Source organism: Haemaphysalis longicornis, unplaced genomic scaffold (genome assembly GCF_048455015.1).
Source record: "Haemaphysalis longicornis isolate Haplotype H1 unplaced genomic scaffold, Haemaphysalis longicornis Haplotype H1 scaffold_6, whole genome shotgun sequence".
Classification (NCBI taxonomy): domain Eukaryota; kingdom Metazoa; phylum Arthropoda; class Arachnida; order Ixodida; family Ixodidae; genus Haemaphysalis; species Haemaphysalis longicornis.
This window is the reverse complement of record NW_027526407.1, coordinates 10,813,986-10,835,842: the sequence shown is the minus strand read 5'-3', so window position 1 is coordinate 10,835,842 and position 21,857 is coordinate 10,813,986. Positions and strand designations below refer to the sequence as shown.

General features: G+C 45.2%; 1 long non-coding RNA gene across 1 annotated transcript in view; it reads right to left on the bottom strand.

Moving 5' to 3' along the window:
• Positions 1-21,597, bottom strand: part of LOC144141391 (uncharacterized) — a 39,951-nt gene extending 18,354 nt beyond the window's left edge. The window contains exons 1-4 of the long non-coding RNA XR_013316575.1: positions 21,294-21,597; positions 17,897-18,054; positions 17,479-17,552; positions 6,293-6,382 (exon numbers count right to left, since the gene is read on the bottom strand). This is a non-coding gene — a long non-coding RNA (uncharacterized LOC144141391). The remainder of the gene's footprint in view (positions 1-6,292; positions 6,383-17,478; positions 17,553-17,896; positions 18,055-21,293) is intronic.
• Positions 21,598-21,857: the final 260 nt, after the last annotated feature.

The window sequence follows — 21,857 nt, the reverse complement described above, 5'->3', positions numbered from 1 at the left end:
TAGAGCAGTTTTCATGCGCCCTGATCACTCTGCGACAGTCTCGCACGTGGTGTCCAGGAAGACCGCATACAAAGCACTTCTGCGTTGCCTTTACCGGTGTGTTGGCTGCACCCCATGTAACATCTGGCGCGTCAGTTGGAGCGCTCCCCAAGTTCGCAAGGCTTTGCGCCTCCAGGAAACGGTCCGTGACGTCGGCCAGGACACCCAGGTTGGCACACTCGCGTTCCTTTAGGAAGACCATGAGCTTCGGGTGGCAGCAACCGTAGAACTGCTCCGAAATCACCAAATCGCGGAGTCCTTCATACGTTTTGGGAATGTTGGCCATTTCCACCCAGTGGTCAAAGTAGCTGGACAGCCTCGCCGCAAACTGCCTTCCCGTCTCGCCGTCTTCGGCCCGAGCTTTCCGAAACTTCTCCTGGTACCCCTGTGCCGTGAATCTGAACCGCTGGAGTAAAGCTTTCTTGACCTTGGTGTAGTCAAGCGACTCCTCTGCAGTCATGCGGCCAATGACGGTCAGGGCTTCCCCGGACAAGCACATACTCAGCCCGACAGCCCATTTGTCCTGCGGCCACCCTTGCCCAGTCGCCACGCGCTCGAACCGCTGCAAGTACGCGTGTAAGTCATCGCGCCTCTCATCAAACAGGGGCAGGAGCTTCTGTGGATTCCCGAAGGGCACATTTGGGTTGGTTTCGTTCTGGCAGTAACGACGTTGGTGCTTTGTGACCCTTCTTGAAGACGAATCTTCAACTTCAGGTTTCGCATTTCTCTCTCGGCAGCTTCCTTGGCCATCTGGGCAGCTTCCTTTGCTATCTCGGCAGCTTCTCGCTGTCCCTCTCTTTCTCGTTCAGCAGCTTCACGGAGTGCCTCTCTTTCAGCTGCCCTCTCTTCACGCTGCTCCGCCCGCTGGGCGTCGATCCACTGGCGAAGTTCCAGTCCTGAGAGACCCAGCTGCGTCCCGATCGCCACTAGCTTCTCCACATCCATACTAGTCTTCATTGACGTGTTCTCACAGCACTCAACGTTCTGCAGATGTTATGGGTGGTATCCTGGCAGGCTCGCCACTTTTGTTATGAATGGGCCAAGGACCACGCAGGAGGAGACGAACGCTGCTTAACACGTCGAAGACTATATTTAAGAGGACGGAGGAGAAGCACAGGACGTGAGCATAGTAGAGGTCGGGACGCAACCGAGAGGATGGGTTTCGGTCACACGTACACACAGTGTATAGTTCAAAGATACACAAACTAACCTCGGAGTTCACAAGGTCCGAGAGCAATGCCTAATAGGCCAGTCAGCTCACTCTCAGTTGATCATGATGCGTTTCTAGGCGCTCCAACAGCAGGAACGGCAGCGCCCAACAGCCGGAATGGCGCGTCAGCAGTCGGCGCACCAGCACCTCGATGACGGCGCCCAGACGAGCTCTCGAGCCTTGGCGGAGGGCAGCGCGGTCCCGTCTAGGGTGGCCCAGGCGTCTCATGGGGTAGTTCCCACGGACTGCGCCCTGTTCCGCCGCTTCGCTTCCAGCCGTTGCCGTTCCAGCCTCCGCGATCACTTACGCGCGGCTCCTCTTCTTTGTCATCATCGTTTTCGTTCTGCTGGCTCACTCGCATGGCCAACCACTCTCGTGGGCATTCGTCACAACGTGTACCCCCTCCCCCGAATCGACGACGCCCTCGACCACCTCTGCCACGCGAAGTACTTCTCATCGATGGACCTGAAGACCGGCTACTGGCAAATTGAAGTGGACGAGAGAGACCGAGAGAAGACTGCAATTATAACCCCAGACGGCCTATACGAGTTCAAGGTGATGCCGTTTGGGCTGTGCACAGCACCAGCGACGTTGCAAAGAGTCATGGACACTGTGCTAGCTGGCCTTAAGTGGCACACCTGCCTCGTATACCTCGACGACGTAGTGGTGTTCGCCCGGACTTTCGACGAACACCTTGCAAGGTTGGAGTCTGTACTCGAGGCCATTCGTACGTCGGGGTTGACGCTGAAGCCTGAAAAGTGCCGTTTCGGATACGAGGAACTCAAGTTCTTGGGCCACGTCGTCAACGCCGCGGGAGTCCTACCTGACCCGACAAAAACTTCAGCTATCGCGAACTTCCCTTGGCCGAAAGACAAGAAGGGCGTGCGAAAATTTCTCGGGCTGTGCACATACTACCGGCGCTTCGTCGCAAACTTCGCACGCATTGCAGAGCCACTCACGCGCATGACGAAAGACAGCACCCCTTTCAGCTGGGAAAACGACCAAGAAAAAGCATTCTGCGAGCTGCAAAAACGCCTGCATAGCCCACCCGTGCTCGCTCATTTCGACGAAAATGCCGTAACGGAAATGCACACGGACGCCAGTGATAAAGGCTTGGGTGCCGTCCTTGTCCAAAAGCAAAGCGGCTGCGAAAGGGTAATCGCCTATGCCAGCCGTGGTCTGTCGAAGGAGGAGAAAAACTATTCTGCCTCTGAGAAGGAGTCCCTGGCTATTATATGGGCGATTTCAAAATTTCGCCCATACGTGTATGGAAGGCCATTCAAGGTTGTAAGAGACCACCATGCGCTGTGTTGGCTCGCCAATTTGAAGGACCCCTCTGGCCGTCTTGGGCGGTGGAGCTTGCGCCTTCAGGAGTTCGACGTTACAGGCGTTTATAAATCCGGCAGGAAACACTCCGACGCCGACTGCCTGTCCCGCGCCCCCGTCGACCCACCACCACAAGACTCTGATGAAGACAGCGCGTTCTTCGGGATCGTGACGGAGAGCGACCTAGCCGCCCAGCAGCGTGCCGACCCCGACTTACGCGTCATAATGGAGTACCTCGAGGGATGCAACGTTGCCGTTCCTAGGACCTTCAAACGCAGCTTACCAGCATTCAGCCTGAGAAACTCCGTCCTCGTGAAGAAGAATTTCAGCCCCGGAACAAGAGCGAATTACCTTCTCGTCATCCCCGCGGACCTTCGTGACGAAATTTTGGAAGCGTGCCACGACGACCCGTCTTCCGGTCATCTCGGCACAGTCCGCACTATTGGAAAAATCAAGGCGAGGTACTACTGGCCCGGCCTTACCTCTGACGTCACCCACTACGTCCGGAGCTGCCGTGACTGCCAGCGACAAAGAACGCCGCCGACAAGACCCGCCGGACTTCTACAACCGATCGCCGTCCCATCGAGACCATTTCTACAGATTGGAATGGCCCTTTTAGGACCGTTCCCTACGTCACGATTACAGAACAAGTGGATTGTCCTAGCGACATACTACATGACGCGCTACGCAGAGACCGCCGCTCTTCCGAGGGGGACTGCACAAGAAGTGGCAAAGTTCTTTATAAGCCAAGTTGTGCTGCGTCATGGAGCCCCGGAAGTCCTAATCACAGACCGCGGAACGGCATTTACTGCGGAGCTGATGCAAGGAGTATTGCGCTACAGCAACACGCATCACCGAAGAACGACGGCGTACCACCCCCAAACGGACGGACTAACGGAACGTCTGAACAAGACAATCGCAGGTATGCTGTCAATGTACGTTCACGTTGAACACAAGACTTGGGACGAAGTGCTCCCGTATGTCACGTTTGCGTACAACACGGCTACCCAGGAGACGACGCAGCTGACGCCGTTCGAGCTTGTCTACGGTAGAAGGCCGACTACGATGCTCGACGCCATGCTTCCGTACGTAGAAGACGACGACCTCAACGCCGACGTCCACGGATATCTTCAACGTGCGGAGGAGGCCCGCCAGCTCGCTCGAGTTCGTATAACGGACCAGCAGCTGGTGGATGCGGGCCGCTACAACCTCCGACGCCGAGACGCCGAGTACCAACCAAGGGATCGTGTGTGGGTTTGGACTCCCGTCCGATGACGCGGACTCAGTGAGAAGCTCCTGCGACGCTATTTCGGACCCTACCAGATTCTACGACGTGTTGGCCAACTTTCCTACGAAGTGATCCCTGATGGTGACTCCGGCACATCACGACGACGCACGCGGCCTGAAGTCGTCCACGTGGTTCGCCTAAAACCTTTCTACGGACGATGACGAACTTTTATTTTCATTTGTTCGGACTGTCGCTTATGTTAGCATCGGGTCGATGCACTCTTAGAGGGGGGGTAATGCCGCGAACCATACATTGGGATTGTTTATTTGTGGTTTGCTTTTACCGCCCGGCTGCGCCGGTCTGCGTTATCTGTGCGCCAAGGGAAGCGCGTGTTCCATTCTTTCTTTCTGTGCCGCATGTGTTATCTGTTGTGATAGGGAGAGCATTCCGATCTAACGTGAACAGCCCAGAATAATCTTCTTGGATGTACTATGTTCTCGATGCGAATCGACGTTTCGAGAACCACGCGCGACGAAAGATAAAAAGCCTGCAGTGCGGACGCCGGGGCATTCGATTCGACGACACTCGCCTGTGCAAGTCACTTTGTTGACCGCTGCTTCGCCGCCTCTGTATTTTTTTGAGTTGTTAGGGGAGCACAAGTTCGCTCCAATAAACGTGTTTCTCATTCAAGACAACTGCTTCGTCCTTGTCTTCGTGAGAATATGTTATGGCGGCAAGGCTGATGTAGGTTCGGGATTGTGGGGAACGCCTATGATGGAGCCTGTATGCATAACAAGTTGGAGCTTAGGTAAAGTACCACTGAATATGTCATACTTTGTTCGAAGGGAAGACGCAGTTTCTCTAAAGTGAAGATTAATATGCAGATCACGCAGAAGAAGCAAATAATCCTACCATTTGAAACGGCTGCAAAAAAGTTGCCCGACTTATTTCACCAAAACATTAACGTAACTATAATATCAGAGCAGCATCAAGGCTCACAGGCTTCCAAGGGGGCAGTATGCGTTGATGTTTACCAAACCGGCCGCAGCTTCCACTGACGTCATTGTCCAATTCGCGATTAAAAATAATATTGATTCCGGGTGGTCAGTAAGGGGAGGCTGTTCGGCCAGTAAGGTGAAATTCAAGACAGATTGCTCCCATACAGAACGGCCGTCATCGCTTGTGTAGTTCGAACCTGCAAGAGAGAAGTGTAATTGGAAGTTTTTCATCGGGCCAAATCACTTCAGCTCACTGAGTCTATGGTCCTTATTAGTAATACTTAATCTGGCCCAATTACTTCAGCTCACATACTCGATAGGGTCACTATTATAATTAACCCTTACTCTTACTCCTCATAAGGAGAAGCTGTTTGAGGGTTGCCTAACAATCAACCAGACTGCTTTATGCCTGGCCAAACCGACCGTGCGCCCTGCAAAGGGGGAGCCCCTTTTATTCTATAATGGTGACTGTTCCCAGTAAATTAGTCGAAGAGGCGCGGCCGACTGTTCAATATCAAGATACACAGTTTTAATAGGGAGTGATCCTCATGACACGAGTCTAATTACAACTTTAGCGGCTCTGCCCAGAGGCTCGCTGAACAAAACGGGACGTGCATCGCGATCACAAACATCAACTGAGCCATTGATATTTTGCTATTTTTCATGTGGCTTTTTTGTGAATTCTGAAAAATATAGGCACAGCTATAGCTATTTATGTATATGTAACTCGGTACTTGATGTACGCTTAAGGTTATTCTGTGATTGGTAAAAAACGTGTATGAATGCTACCAGTTCATCTAACCATAAATACCTTCATTTACGATTTCAACCACAAAAATAAACGTTAGCTTTTGTCCAAATTATTCTCAAGGAGCCAATGCTCGTTGCTCAGATCAAGACTATCATTTACACTGGGCAGCGGGAAGCTTGACATTTATTGCAACAAGCAGTATACATCAACCTTGCATCATCATTTTTTACTCAAGAAGCTGTTTTATGAGCAAGGTGCTAAAATTCATAAAAAACGTCTGTCTATTGTAACAGGCAGAATGCTTGGCAAAGCTTTCAAAACAAACAACAAACTAACCGAACAAAAAGAAGCCTTTAAATTGGGGTTTATCAGCTTCAATTACCTCAACATGCCACTAGTGTTGTGGACCCAATAGCAAAGATTGTGTGATACCAGAATTTATTTCTTTACTTATTTATTTCTTTCACAAAAGCTGCTGCGCTGTAGGAAATTTTAGCAGGGGGGGGGGGGTAAAAACATAAAGTATAACTGCAAAAGCAATCAGTTTGACAGGCGTAAACCGACAGTACCTCACATAGCGAATAAACGCAGATTCAGTTGTGTATTCAACAATGTCATTTACAAACTTATTCCAAAGAGAAGTATTATGTGAAAAAGAATGAGCTCTCAAAACATTTAGAGTATTTAGAGATTTTTGTTACCTTTAATACCTTAGTTCACAGAAACGTTTTTGCGCTTACCTAAATTGTCTTGGTGATAAAAAACACCGCAGGATTTATCCTCACTGAGGAACAGGAAAAACTCGATTCCAGATATTTTCATTGGGTGCGCTGCAACATATAGGATACGCTTATCATTTAGGACTTCCCCAAAATAATAACTCCACCTATACTCAAATGCAAAACCTTCGATTACCTATTTTGGACACCTAAATATTCTTGCTATCGGAGCCTGTTGCGGTACGTAACATAAAAGATATTTCTTGCATGTTCCACCATAAAAATGTTTCTTTTTGTTTTCAGCATGACCGTTGATGAAGAGGTTTTTCTTTATACAAAACATGAATAAATCGGCTTAGATGGAATAGTTTTAGCTCTCAGGAATTTTTTGGTTTCTGTTGCCTTCTTTATCCCCACAAAACCAAAACATAATTACACGGAAATGAAAAGCCAAGAGACGTGCGTTCGTTTATTTAGGGCTGCTACGACTTCATTCGTACAAGGGGAAATTGATAATTCCAAATCAGTGAATATTTTTAAGGTATGATATATGACAAAGTGGCCTTTTCTGCTACATCCTTGTGAGCTACAGGGTCATAGCTTGTGATATGGGAAGAAGCAGTTGCGGTGCTTTCTCAGGCAGTGGTACGTTGCGTTTTGTAAATACAATTGTGCTAAACATGCTAGGACTGGGTACGCAGCTCCTGCGTTGAAGTCGCTTGCTTGTCACAATTGAAAGATGCCCCAGGTATCTCCCTTCAAAAGTCATCTGGGGTTGTTTCGTTGTGACCATCGTCTTCTTTGCGCAATGTGAAATGAATCTGGTCCGCAATGCTCTTGGCGCTATTACTCTGGTGATTAGGCTTTCTTGCAGGTTCGAAATGATCATCAGCTTGAAGGGCCATTCCTTCAACTTATGGATGTGCAAGCTGCAGACATTCCACGCATTCATGACATCGATGAATGTAGCATGGTATATCAGATATATGTGGCCAAGCCTGGAGCACCTTAAACAGTTTAGATGGCGTAATAAATGTGGTTCAAAAGTTGCGCCCTCATTGAAGCCCACTGTACACAAGAAAATTTGAAGCCACTTCAAAGAGTGCGTGGGCTTGAGAAACCACAAAAATGGTTGATTTTGGTCGTGGAACATTTTTCGAAGAAAATAGCGAAGTGGTTCCCGAGCGAACGAAATACCCTTTTTTTCGAGTAATAAGGCGCCCATTGGATGCCAATGCGTGAGTTTCCGCTTGCCGCCGTATTTTTTAAGCTGTGAGCAGGTCTCTGGTGGGGCGTTTCTGAACTACTCACGTAAGAAATCTCTCAGTGTATCAAAAACGCTATGAGCATTGGTTTCGGTTTTGTGGGATTCATCCGTCCTCTCTGGCCTCTCAAACAGTGCCTAAAAATTTTATATGCTGGGCATTGTGGGGTTAACTGATATTGTATTTTTACCGTTTAATTAGTTCCATAATAAAGGGCTGCCAGAGTAAAACTTTCGTTGCTGTCGTTTAAGTCGTCTTTTAGGTCGAAGCACGCGTACATCACCGTTTTTTGGCTACGGTTGGTAATTGAAACGGCTGAAACGGGCTGGGCCACGGCTGGTTCGAAATAGGTAGTCGCCGATCTCACGTGGTCGTAGGTGAGGGAGAGGGCGAGGTCCGTTGACAGAGAAACCGAGCAGTCCGGGTCCCTTCTGTGGGCAGCGACGATAGATGTGATCGGCGTCCCCGCAGAGGTAGCACAGCAGCCGACTATCGGTGGTTTGCCAAACATCGGGTATGGGTTATGGCTTGGCGTCTGGTTATGGGCTGTGGAGGGCGGTACAGTGGACGGGAGCGACAGTGGGGACGGCGGCGACAGGGGGCGGTGGTACAGCGGAGCCTCTTGACGACGGGTTGGAGCAGAGAGAGGTCGACAAACAGCCGCGGAGTGGGTCACAGAATTCCCAAAACCAATTTACACTTTTTTGGGACCACGTCATTCGGCGAAGCGACTTGAGGTTGTGCCGTCATCGGAAAAAAATTCCGGAGCTCCTCCCTCAACACTGCGCGGATTGTCTTGCGCAGTGTGGTGGAGCTAATAGCCCCGGCACCTATCGTCTCCGAAACCAACGCATTGATAGGATGGTCGTACTGCCCTGTTCTTATTTCCAACGCGGCCGCCACAGACGCGAATTTGGTCACATTCTCCGGGCGGTTGCGCTGAAGGCATACCTAACCCCTCTCATCGAAACCTTTCGTTTCTTTTCTTCGCTCATTTCTGAATCGGAACGGCAAACAAGTCGCTTCAACTCCTCAGCGAACAAGAGCACGCTTACATTGGGATGCCACGTGCATGTCTGCAGCAGCTCCTCAGCCCGTTCCTTGAGTAGCAGAGTCGTAAACGTGTTCAATAGCTCGGTCTTTATTAACTACTAGGTCGTCAGCGTACGTTCGTGGTTCTCAAACTAAATCCGTGCATAGTCATCAAGGTAGAAAAACACTTGCCTGGATGTTTCGTCGCCATCCCAACGGTTAAACGTGTAGACCCTCCCGAGGTGCTCCTGCGATTCTTCAGGAACTCTATAGGTGACACGTGAAATGATGGTGGCTCCCGGGGTTGCTGCACAACTACAGGAGTGCTCTCTGTGTTGGTCATCCTGGATGCGTTGTTCATGGCACCTTGCTGTCGGCGGCAGGCACGAGTTTGGCTCTGTTGACGACTTGAAAAGGATTTAGAGTGCATGTACCCAGAACCTCCACCAGATGTCATGAAGCCAAAGATGACAAAGATGGATTGAAGAAAAAATAGGTTTATTGGAGTGAACTTGTGCTCCCCTAAAAACTAAAGAAAATGCACAGGCGGCGAAGCAGCAGCCAACAAAGTGACGTGTGCTGTCTAGTGTCGGCGAAACGAATACGGTGGCGTCTGCTCGGCAGGCTTTTTATCTTTGTGCGCGCGTGGTTCTCGAATCGCGGATTTACATCCAGAACATTGTAGATCACAGAAGAATATTTTAGGTTAGCGATTTTAGGGCGAAACAGTCTCCTTATCTGCATGAGATAGCCCGTGCGGCATAAAAATAGGGAATGGAAGCTTCAATTCGCTTGGGGCACAGATAAGAGAGCCGGGCGCGGCCGGGCAGAAATGACAAACTATAAATAAACAAACCAATGCTTGGTTCGCGACAATATGGTAATGTTTCCTGACATGAGAAGCCCAAGGAAGATTCAATCATAAAAGGCCTTGAGTACTTTTTGGGGCGACGACCTAGACCAAAACAAAAAGTGTATAGATACATCAGATTCAGTCCCCGGTTTGAACTCTGCACTCTTACTTCATTCACCTCTTGGAGGAGCAAACAGCCTTGTCCAAACACACATAAACAAAACACGCATAAATTCAATCTCAAAAAGCGCGCAAACGACAGTCAAAAGTATACACTCCTATACTGCTCAGCGCCACCGATATTCAACCACTTTAATAAAACACCACACTTGAAACTTTCTTGGTCGCAAATGAGCATTTTTGCAACTCAAAGTTTTGAAGCCTTCGGTGGCAAACGCACAGACGCTCCGGTAGTGAAGCTTAGCAAGCATAACGACGATGCAGAATTAGGTGCAAATGGTTGTTTCCACAAAAGGTAATCTAACCTATAAAGATTGCCTCGAAGTTGAGAACCGGTAAGGTGCAACTTTGCAGTACTCACCTACGGGGCGGATACTTGGAGCCTCACTGAAAGTCATCAACTTAAATTTAGGACGACTCAGCGACCAATGGCACTGATGATGATAGGTGCACCACTAAGGGACAAGTCACAACTAAGGCGGTAAGTTGGGCGAGTTGGTTAGTAAGGAAATCATCATACTAGCGAATACTAAACAGAGACAAAGGTAAAAGAGGTGACGAAACACACGCTAGAACTTCAATTCAGGTTATGCAACAGAAACCCAAAAAAAGGCTATATGTACATGAAGCGTGGAAAGGGTAAAAAGCAGTGAACACAAACCAAGTAAAATAAAATAGTATTGCACTCATCACACTTGCTTATATAACCGAGCCAACTCACAGTGCCCGCCAATATCACTCGGCGTAAATTATACTTACACCTGTGTTCGGCTATCACCCCTCACCCGTGCACAACCTGCTCCCAATCTCCAAAAAACCGATTTCCTTTGCAGACAGTGCCAAGAATAGTGAACTGATGCACCTTTCTCTTTCTCTGTTTATTATGAAGTCCTGAAAAATTTCTCGCTCTGTCTGCGAGGAAGACCTGTACAGGATACGCGTGTGCAGAAAATCTGGAGTGCAATCCTTACACCTCTGGGAGTGATCAGCCTGGTGACCAGCCCCCATCTCCGCCTTCACAGCCGCTTGGTGCACTTTGAGCCTTACATTAGGGCATCTGCCTGTTTGACCGACGTAGCATTTCTTGCAAAACAGGGGGATCCTCTAGACTACGCCAATCGCAAACTCCATAACCTACTTGTGTGCTTCGTGTCACAGCGGGGCTTTGTGCAAGGGTTGTTCCCCTTACACAGAACCTTGGAGAGCTTCTGAGGTGCCGAGAAAACAACCACATGACACTTGATGCACGTACGGAACAGCCACAACAGGCACTTTTTGTGTTTGGCTTTCTGAACCTGGCAAGCGGTCACTTTTCAAATCCTTGACAAGGTTCTGCGCCACAGAGGACACAACTTCTGATGGAAAATCGGCCGCTCTCAGTCGTTCAGCTTGCTCAAGCAAACTAGCCTGCATATTACGGCGGCGCTCACCAGGTCGTGCCAGCATAAAATGCAGGCGAGTTTGCTTGAGCAAGCTGAACGACTGAGAATGGCACCATTCGCCCAAATGTAGCTGCAGCAATAAAGCGAGCGCATGGCATTACTTTGAATTTGGAAAGTCCGTACGGAGTTATCAAAGTGGTCTTCTTGCGGTCCTTGTCGTCTACAGCGACATGCCAGAAGCCGGAGCGGAAATCATTGGAACCAAAGTACGCGACACCACGAAAGCAATCACTCGCATCGTAGATTCTTGTAAGGGGATAGCGTCCTTCCCTATGATTTTGTTAAGGTACCGGTAGTCCTCGCAGAATCGACATGTTCCATCTTTCTGTTTAACCAGGTGCACTGCTGACGCCCAAGGAATTAAGGATGGCGGAATGATGTCTGCATAACCATATTGTCCACGTTTTTTGGCTAACGAGCTGCTCAGCCTTGGACGCATGGTAAGAAAGTGTGTGCACAGAGCTGGCATCCCCGGTGTTAATACGATGACGCCCGATTGATGTCTGGCCCGAAGGACGATCACCAAAATCGAAGATGTCAATGTATGACTCCAAAATACAACGCTGTTCTTCAGCTTTCGTTGGCGTTAGATCAGCTGAATGCACCTGCGAGAGTTTGGCATGTTGCCGCGGAGGAGTCAGGCGTGGTGCTTCAACATGAGTTGAAATTCTCCAATGGTGGCAGTGGAAATGGCCTAATAAAAAACCGCCGCCAACGCGGCTAGTTTCATAACGTGCGCAAGAACATGCGGCGAGAAAGTGAATCTGTGCGTCAGAAGCACGTGAACTGTTGGTAACGCTACGTAATCACCGTCGAGAACTTGTGAGCTTCACGACAGCCGTACAAGTAATTGCTCTCGGTGCCATGCGAATGTGCCGTTTAGAGGAAAGCCTCTCGTCAGGCGCGTCATCGCGATGGGGTAAAATCTCCCGAAGCAAAGAACACCTGTTGAACAGTCAATGAGGCCAGCGTTCTCAGATAAAAAGTCAAGGCCAAGCGAAAGCTCGCGTGAGCAACGCTCAAGCGCCGTGAAACAGTCATTTGACGACCAGATACAGTCGCACGAGCCGGGCACATTGTTATCGCAACCGGTATCCCTGCATCAGCGACTCTAATAAGGTCTGATGTTGGTGGCCTGATACCTTTGCGTAAACAGCTGTGAAGATGAGCACTCATGATAGATACATGCGCTCCTGTAACGATTAGGCAGCTGACAGCAACCCCATCAACTTGAACGTTCAGTATACTGTTCCAGGTAGCCGAGGACGAGAGAGAATTTCGGGCGGGGTCGTTGACGGATCGTCACATCCGGCAGCTGCGTTTCTTAGTATTCTGACGATGCACTGCCGTAGCTGGTCGGAGGCAGGGTCAACGGGTTAAGGTTGACGGGACTAGTGTATTTGCGGCGACAACGAAAGGGCAGAAACTCGAGAGAAAGGCCATCACGGTCATCCGTGTAAGTGCGAGGGGCAAAGCGAGTGCGGTGATCGTCGGCAGATGTAGAAATGTCCATAGAACGGTAATTCAGTGGCCCACGGCGAGTCTGCGGCATCTGGCGGCTCCGGCAGTGTCGAGCAATGTGGCCCGTACGGCAGCGGGTAAAGCAGATCGATTCGTCAGTGGGGAATCTACATTCCTAGGAACAGCGAAGTCGGTAAATTGGAGGCATGACTTTGTTCCTAGAGAAATGGGCGGTGGAAAGGGAAATGATGGTGCATGACTCGAAGATGAAGCACAAAGAAGGCCCCTGTTTGTAATTTGGTCACGAACACCTTGTACAAGAGAAATGGCTGGTAGGCTGGTTTCAGGTCTGTAGACGGATAGCGCAATTGGAATCATGGCCTCTATCTCACCCCGTACATTCTTGATGAGGTGTTCTGGGGTAGTGGGCACAAGCGGGCGTAGCGGAATATCCTCGCACTACGATGAGGCAGGCGTCTTTCGAAGCCAGGTGAACTGCTGACCAATTCGATGGGCTTTACCTGTTCGAAGTGGCGCCACTCTTTCAAGTCGGAATCGACGGTGACGCAGTCTTTACAAAGGAGTAGGTGAAAGGCGTCGTCAACAATGCCTTTTCTCTCGTAATAAACCTTCCCTGACTCGGCCATGTTTGGGTCTACCCTGTGGCAAAGCGCAAGCATGTACCGAATATAGGTCACATGGGGCTCAATGGACGTCTCTGAGCGCGACGCGAGTTCGTTTTGAGCAGTGGCTTTATGACCGACGGGTTTGACCAACAAGCTCCGGGAACTTGCCTTTGCAGTAATCTCAGATAGAGACTTCGTGTTCATTGGTGAGGAACCATTTTATAACTGTTCCGTCGAGGTAATATTCGACATTTTTAAGCAAGATTGTGAGATCCCATCAATTATGTGCGCTTACCGGCTAGTAAGTCTTCCTAAAACTATCTACATCTACATCGTCGGTGCCACAAAAGTGGCCGGGTTCACGGGGCTACAACAGGATGACAATAGGTAATGCGGATGCGTTTCCCGCATGATTAGTCATCTCAACGTAGCAAAGGCGGGATTCACTTCGAAGGCGCACGGCGCACCACACTCACCCACTCGACCAACGGAGAGGTGCTGAAACGCGACAGCCTGGATGGGGATAAGGTTGCCCTACACCACAATGTTACGATGAAAATAAAGCGTATTTGCGATATGGGCATTATTTACAATGGCTTTAAATTCAGCAGCGCAACGAGAAACTGTTCGCAAGTTGGCTGATCAAGCTTCTTTTCTCTTTTCTCGAATCAAGCACCGACAAGTTTCTCTCGATGCTTCTGTGTCTTTGTCGTTTACGGGTATATTTGACCGTCACGTAACAATATTTATGACTCGTTTTTTGAATAGCCGAGATTCACCTAAAGCGAAATCGAGAAACAAGCAGAAGTTTATCGCTGTTTCTAAATTAGGCACTGTTGAAGCTATTTTATGATGTATAAGTCAGTTAGGCGAGCTTTATGGCAACAAGTAATTACAAATTATGCCAGAAATGTGTTTTTTATTAGGGCGATAAGTTTGGATTCGCCTGATATTGAAGTTAAGCATTCAAGTTACTGCGGCAGTATCTTGAAAACATTATTGACATTGACTTTCAAGAATGATACAATGAAGTTTTGCTGGAAAAGGCACCACAATATGCAACAGTACCACAGGAATACTGAACTTTTACAAGCAGAGCAGGAGAGCCCTCTTGGCAATATCAGCAGGTCGTTTTCAATTCTTCAGTAGGATAATTTTTTTCGGCAAGGAGGCAGTCACTCATGAAGTTATCAAGTGTTTCATTTCTTTGCCATAAATTTCCGAAACACTTCACAAGAAGGCTGCTGATATATTCTTCTTCACCTCAATAAATTTTTTTGTTATCTCATAGGTGGCTTGAAGGAGATTTGCCAGGGCTTGTAAGCGGTTGTGATTTATTAGGTAATATGTATTATAAATATAGGAGTAAAAATAATAAATAAAATCAATATGTTTTTCTTGGGACGAAAGAGACCAAATGAAACCATTGTTTAAATTCATTTCGGTCTCAGTTTCTTTTTGATCCCTTCGTCTTATGTTCACTTCGTCCTTGACATCTGGGGAGAGTTCTTTAGCAGATCTGTCAATTGGGGGCTTAACTCATAAAACACCAGCTGCGAAAAGCGCAAAAAAAGAAACATTCTACAACACACACGATTGAGTCTGAACAGTCCAGCCAAGAGCCAACTGTCATTGGGCAAATGAATTTTGTTGATTTTGATCCGTGAAACACCAGGGTCTGGCTAATGTTTTATACAGCATACGATCCAGGACACGTTTTTAGTGCGTTATCTGAACAATTTTCTTGCACCCCGTTTTTCAGTTAGGTTTGGTAGGTTTTTGTTTTATAATTCGCTTTAGTTTCGCGTTTTTGATCTGGCTCGTGTAAAAAGATATATCTATATATATATAAATATATAGACTGAAAAGATAAAAACTCACACAGAGCGCGAGAAAAATAAGGTTAGTAGAGACAGAGACAAACGAGAAAGACTTAGAAAATAAAAATAAGTTTACTGACGTTTCAGGGAGAGGACTCCCTGAAGAAAGGGAGTCCTCTCCCTGAAACGTCAGTAAACTTATTTTTATTTTCTAAGTCTTTCTCGTTTGTCTCTGTCTCTACTAACCTTATATAAATATATATATATATATATATATATATATATATATATACATAAATGTATATATATATATATATATACTTGTAGCGAATCAGAATAGAAAATGAGGAGCTCGTTGAAAATAAGACAGAAATAAGCGTTGGCATTAACGAAAACATAGGAAAGCAAAGTAGCAGATGTGGTAGGTCATTGAAACAGATAAAGATAAAGATCAAGACAAATTCTTTATCTGTTTTAATGACCGACCACATCCTCCCCTTTGCATTCCAAGGTTTTCTTAGCTACTAACTATTATTTCTGTTTAATATATATATATATATATATATATATATATATATATATATATATATATATATATATATATATATATATATATATATATATATTCCAGGGAGCAGTATAACTTAGAAGATGGTAGAGAACACCATAAAAGAAAAACTTGGAACAAGATAAGAGCACGATTCTTGCCAACGTTTCAGCAAAGAGACTTGTTTTAGTCAGGGCAATCTCTCGCTTGGCTGGCACGGTTTATATAGGGGTAGGTTAGAGTGAAGTGAAGTGAAGAGTAAAGTTAGAGTGATGTACGGGGCACAAGAAAAAGCGAAGCCAAAAAAGAAGAAATAAAAGGAATTAGGTGAGCAGGTAGAGCAGAGGGAAGATTCATAGTGGTTGGATAAGGTATATTTAAGACAGCACCTAATGCTTTATATATATATATATATATATATATATATATATATATATATATATATATATATATATATATATATATATATCCTGAGAGAGATGGATATAGATATATGATACATCATTTCCTCGTGGAATATTCAAATCGTGAGCCAGAGCACCAGTGTAGGTGCTACCAAGGTTTCGTTCTTGCTTTTACGTGCTGAGTTATATGCCAGCCAGGATTAAGCCTCCATCCTCAAGCTTGAGAGCAGTTTTGCGAGACCTTTTTTATACCCTTGTAATGTTTTCATTTCGCGGTGGTTCAAATTTTTGACGCACTGCTTAGCCAGTCCGTGGTGATCCCAAAGCTCTCATAGAACAAAAGATGTTTAGCCTCAGTTCGACAAACAGCTCCTTGTATGGAAGGATTTTTAAAATGATTATTGGATGGTGCTGGAAACGCGTATCAATGCTCGGACGTCCAATTTACGTTGGTAAAAGTGATATTCTAAACCGTGGGTAAGGTAGCTCAATCTTTTTCAGTAGAAGACAGAAGGTGAACGTTGGCAGACAGCCTTGACATAATTATAACTGTGATACTCAAATACAAAATATTTTGCAACCATCTTAACATTGCTTACGAGGTCCCCCATTCGTAAAAGAAAACGGGCAGACTTGTTCGAGAGTACTCGTGGTTATGGAAAGCGGATGAGTTGTACATGTCCGAATGAAAGATCGATCAACGATTTGAAATCCTGCCGCAATATTCTTCCCTTTTCGTGTTCTCCACTTTAAAGTGTGCGCGACTCTCTGGGTGTAACATTATAACTAAGCAGCTGGTGCGTGCCTCAGAAAACATCTGTTGATAACAAGAAAATGACGTGACGAAGACTATACCCTATGTATTATTTTTATGTGGCACAGACAAAATAGGAAACAATTTTCTTCCACTGCAAAACTGTGCGTTATAAAAGCCGCAAAACAACTTCATATAGCTTGTGGTACCTGTCATTATTTCTTTAAACATTAAAATTAGGGAATACTTATTACTGCTAGCAATTTTATTTGTGATGTTTCCAGAACGAGGTCCTCTTCTTGTATAATACTGACAAAAACGACTTTAACGAAAATGGCCCAATATAAAATATCTGCCTCATTGCTAGTGAATACGTTTGAGTTAAGTTGCATAATACCGTTAAGAATGTTTCCACACCAATAGTAGTACTGGAGCTTCTGAAGGCACGTTTATCTCATTTTCGCGATACACCGTCTTGTTTTATCAAGACACACGCACTACAGCTCCGATATTTACTTTTTGGTGCAAAGATTGCTTTGTTATTAGATTTGCAGTTTTAGGGGTACAGAATCGCCATATTATTTCCGTAAAAAATTCTACCCGTATCGTTGCGTAGGGTGGAAAAAAAGTTTCTCCAATTGTCTGTATTACTATAACATACACAACTTAGCACTGAGTATTCAAAGAGGCAACAAAACGCTTGTGACGATCTGCCCAAACTTTGTGCATAAATATTTCAAAATACTTTGAACTACCTTGAATATATTTTGGTGCAGGTAATTGAAACATAAACTGTACAGTAAAAACGCCAATGGTAACTCACCTGTGTTATAAAGCGTCATGTAAGTGCATGGTTTATCCCCCAAATTTAGAACGCCAACCAGCCCTTCTGCCACCCTGAAAGATGCAACGCCAATATTTCAAAACCTTCTAGGGAATACGATATACACTGTCACTATGAAACATTTTCAATGAGCGTATTTGAAGTGGGGCAATATTTAGCACACAGATTTTATACTGTTGTGGAGCTGACGTGTTTTTTGGTACCCAGTAAGCTATATGCTGCGGGCGAGTACAAAGACAGCAGTTTGTTCAAAATTGTACTATGAGTTTACAAATAATATTGTCTACCTCTGGTAACGTTTCCTTTTCACTGTACTAGTGAACACGCCGCGAGTCTCGGAAATCATTCATAAAAATGTAATATGGGTGTGCCATCATTTTATTTAAATTAAACTCACCTTTCCACCCGTTGTTTGAAACTTCGCTTGAACTCTAAATTTGCCTTCTGGCTAGAATAATCCGTATTCTGTATCAAATCAATCATGCACATCTTTGTTATTCCATCGGGTTCTGAAGTTAATGACGTGTATATTTTCTCCGTTGGTCTTTCGTAAAACTGAAAATAAAAAGAACCTATCACCACACGCCGATTCTGAACTTTTTCTATCCAGATAATCGAGAGTGGAATCTACAAAACACTTAATAACAGAGTTCAGACAAGCAGTTATGTCAATATCGCTAAAACAACAGCAAAATTTTCAATAAGTGCAGACACTCAGGAGCGCGTTCATAAAAGACATTTATATTTGGGTTGTGAACCAGATTTTAGGTTTTACGTGCAACTGAGTTGCAACTTCCGCGTCTGTTAGGTCACAAAGAAAGGAAACCAAGTTGCTCTGCTACCATTCCACACATTTACATAAACAGCTCTAATTGGAACTGCTGAGAAGAGTTTGCGGTTTTCCTTATGCGCAAAAACGGAGAAGAACAGACATAGGTGCCGGTAACAAGCGCTAACTTTCAACTCAGCTTGATTCAAAATGCCGAGAATTGAAATACAAACAGCGGGCAATTATCTTACGGAGCATCTTCGTGCGAATTCTTTTGCGGGCGACTTTTGTATGCCTTGATTTGTTTGTGTTTTCTGATCTGTATGAGGGGGTCCCGCATCCGCTTTTATACTTGTGGATAATTCGCAAAGTTCAGTTTGAATTTACAGATTGTAGCGTTCACCCCTTTCTGTGCTTGTCCGTTTTTTCTGCTGCACGGAATTATGCAATTGGTACTTCTGGGCAGATTTAGTCTTTCTTAAAATATGGGCACACGTTTTGTTGAGAACGTGAATAACGTCGCGCAATAACACGTTTTGTATATTTTATTGTGTTATGTATGGTTTGCTTCTGAAAATATTTATTTGGTCGAAATTTCTGCATAGTGCATTTTTCAAATAAATTTGGGAAAACTACTATTCTCCATCGGCAGCACAAAGCCCATGAACAATGCCGGCACAATCGTATCTACGATTTCGTAATTATATAAACGCATTTGAATTGCTTGTCAGACGTTCATCAATATTGTATATGATGCGGCATTTTTATTGTATCTTTTTTTCGCAGACACTTCACCTGGCTTACCTTTCAAGCGTATATACACAGCGCTATTGAAAGATAAAAGGCCGAGATATATTGAACTGGGCTCAGATGGGCAGACAATTCCTGCAAAAAGGGGTATTCTGAGTATGGCCCGACGACCGGAAAACCTCAATTTGGAATGGTCGCACCTAGAGCGTGGCTCATTTCTGGCAATTCGGGAAGCATAAAATCTATAGGTTCTCCTAAATAGGTGAACAGACCTAAGTAGCACTTCAATCAAAAAGAAGTGTTGCAATTAGGTACCTTGATATGTCAAAAAAACAAATATATATAAATATCTATATATATATATATATATATATATATATATATATATATATATATATATATATATATATATATATATATATATATATATATATATTGTTGCGGGACTTAGATTGGCGATGCCTCACAACTCCTTGAACAAACAACGATGACAACGACGACGCAGTGCCTGGGGTGACCCTTGCGTGAGCTGTGTCCTGGCCGCCATGCTCATGCTGTACACAGACCACTTCACCCCATCCCATCGTTCGTCTCATCTGTGTCCTGCTGCCACGTAACAATATATATACATATATACCCCAAGGAGGCCTTCCTATGGCACCCATCTAAATTATTTAGGTTTACAATATTCACTTTTTTACTTTGTGAAAAACGAGGCAAGCATTAGTATTAAAGGAAGTACATTAGAACGAAGTTGTTCTCTACTAAAACCACAAACAAAGGAACAAAAATTGCACAAGTCACAGGCACATGCACGCCAACTAAAATAAAAAGAACCAAAGCAGGTCGAGCGTGTATTTATCTGAAAATGCAATTAGAGCAAGCAAGAGAACATGAGTTAAGGAAGATGGTTTGTAAATTTAAAGCAGTCCTAGGTACCGAAAAATGCATCACCCGCAGGGCGTATATCAAGAGTTCTGTTTTAGGATTACGACAAGAGTATTACATGGGTGAGCCAGTGAAATGCAGGTTAAAAAACTAGCGCTATTAGGCAGGGGCAAAAAACACATTCAGGCTAATAAAAATGCCTCATCTGCGTATTCTTCCTACAGGAGTGTTTTAACTAAACTGCAAGACCACACGCGAGAAAAAAGAAGAGGCCACGTAGATAAACAACGGTTCGTGTGGTTGCGCGGAGACATGAACTATTTTATACATCAAGGGGTCGACGACAGTAGCGTCTGGAGGCCATTAGCTAATGCACCGTTGTATAATGCGGGATATCAGGCAGTCCTTTTCGTACACTATTGCTCTCGTTGGGTTACGAAATTTATGTCATCTCTTTTATTGATGAAGAGCTGTATTATTGGCAAATGGAATTGGGGAAGAATTTCTTTCGTTGCACCATGCTCACGCAGTCATACACAGATATCACGCTTCTGTAGTCTTCCAAACGTGTTTGAATATATAATGCACCTTGCATAATTAATCTCTGCAAAGTATCCTGTGAGTAAGCTCTGATAAAGGGTATTCATTGAACTGAAGTACCTTAGAAAACCGGACTAGTAGATGCAGAATAATCTACAGAGCGCACAAACAACGGGACAAAGGGGAGGACATACCTGGACAAGTGCTCAACGAAAACTAAACTTTTTTGTTGCAGAGACACAAATATAAAGACATCGAAGGTATAAAACAACAACAAAAACTTTGCACATGAACCCAAAAAACGCAGTTGCGCTGGACTACGTTATCATGTACACCTCTCATCAAAATATGCACATTCTGCATCTAAAGACCACAAAGACAGAGTGCTAACAAACGAGTAAGCGATTTCTCGTATTTTATATGCTTCCACTATCTCCCTCGCCTTTTGGTCACCGTTCGGAACAGTACTGTTCCGGCACGGTGTTTGCATGCATTTAGGTAGTTCTAGAAATCAAGTTTAGATTATCCAAAGCTTGTTCACTAAATTTATGTGTGGTTACTTCCTTAAGCGAGAAGACACAAAGAAGCACCCATTGCAGCAGTGTTTCAAATATCAGCAAAAATGTCAGCCTAGAGAACCCGGCATGTTACATCACAAAGAAAACAGACAGAAGACCACTCCTACAAAAGATTTGTTACCTTCACCAACTTTCCTTCGTTTGTTATTAACTGGTTAAAATGCTCCAGGAACGTATTAGATACGTCTTCTTCAAGCAACAAGTGATTTTACCGTAGAGTCGTAACATTTCTGAATATTACTACTTGCCTTGACATATACAGCACTTACCTTTGCAATGCTAGCATAGGCACGTTGCAGATAATCTTCCGGAAGATCAAATTCGAAAGATGCCGTTTCTTCACTGTTCATACCGCCTATTTGCCAAACAAACAAAATTGAGAGAGCTGTGGTAAACATATTCCCTATGGTGATGTTTCGAGTTGGGTCGGCTATATTTCCAAGATATAGAGTAGCTACGGACTTTGTGAGTCAGGCAAAAGAATTTAGGTCACCCTACTTTGGTTCAATGCCACAAATGTAATGCAGAACTAGAAATTATCCTAACAATTTTGTAGCCGGAACGAAAGTTTCAGAGACACATTCCCCGGCAACGCGGCTGCTGCTTTGAATATGTCGGTGCTTCTGTAACCTTGACAGTTAAAAACAGGTGTTTGGAAATTTATTGTTCATTTTACATTGACGAGTAAACAGACTTGCTTATTCAGAGGAGTGCTCATGGGGATATATAGGAGGGACTTTTGATGTGCGCGAGTTGCTCGATTGTATACGTGTTGCCACGCTTTGGCAGAACAAATTGGGTGACCCTTGGAATGAGGGTGAAACAATCTATTT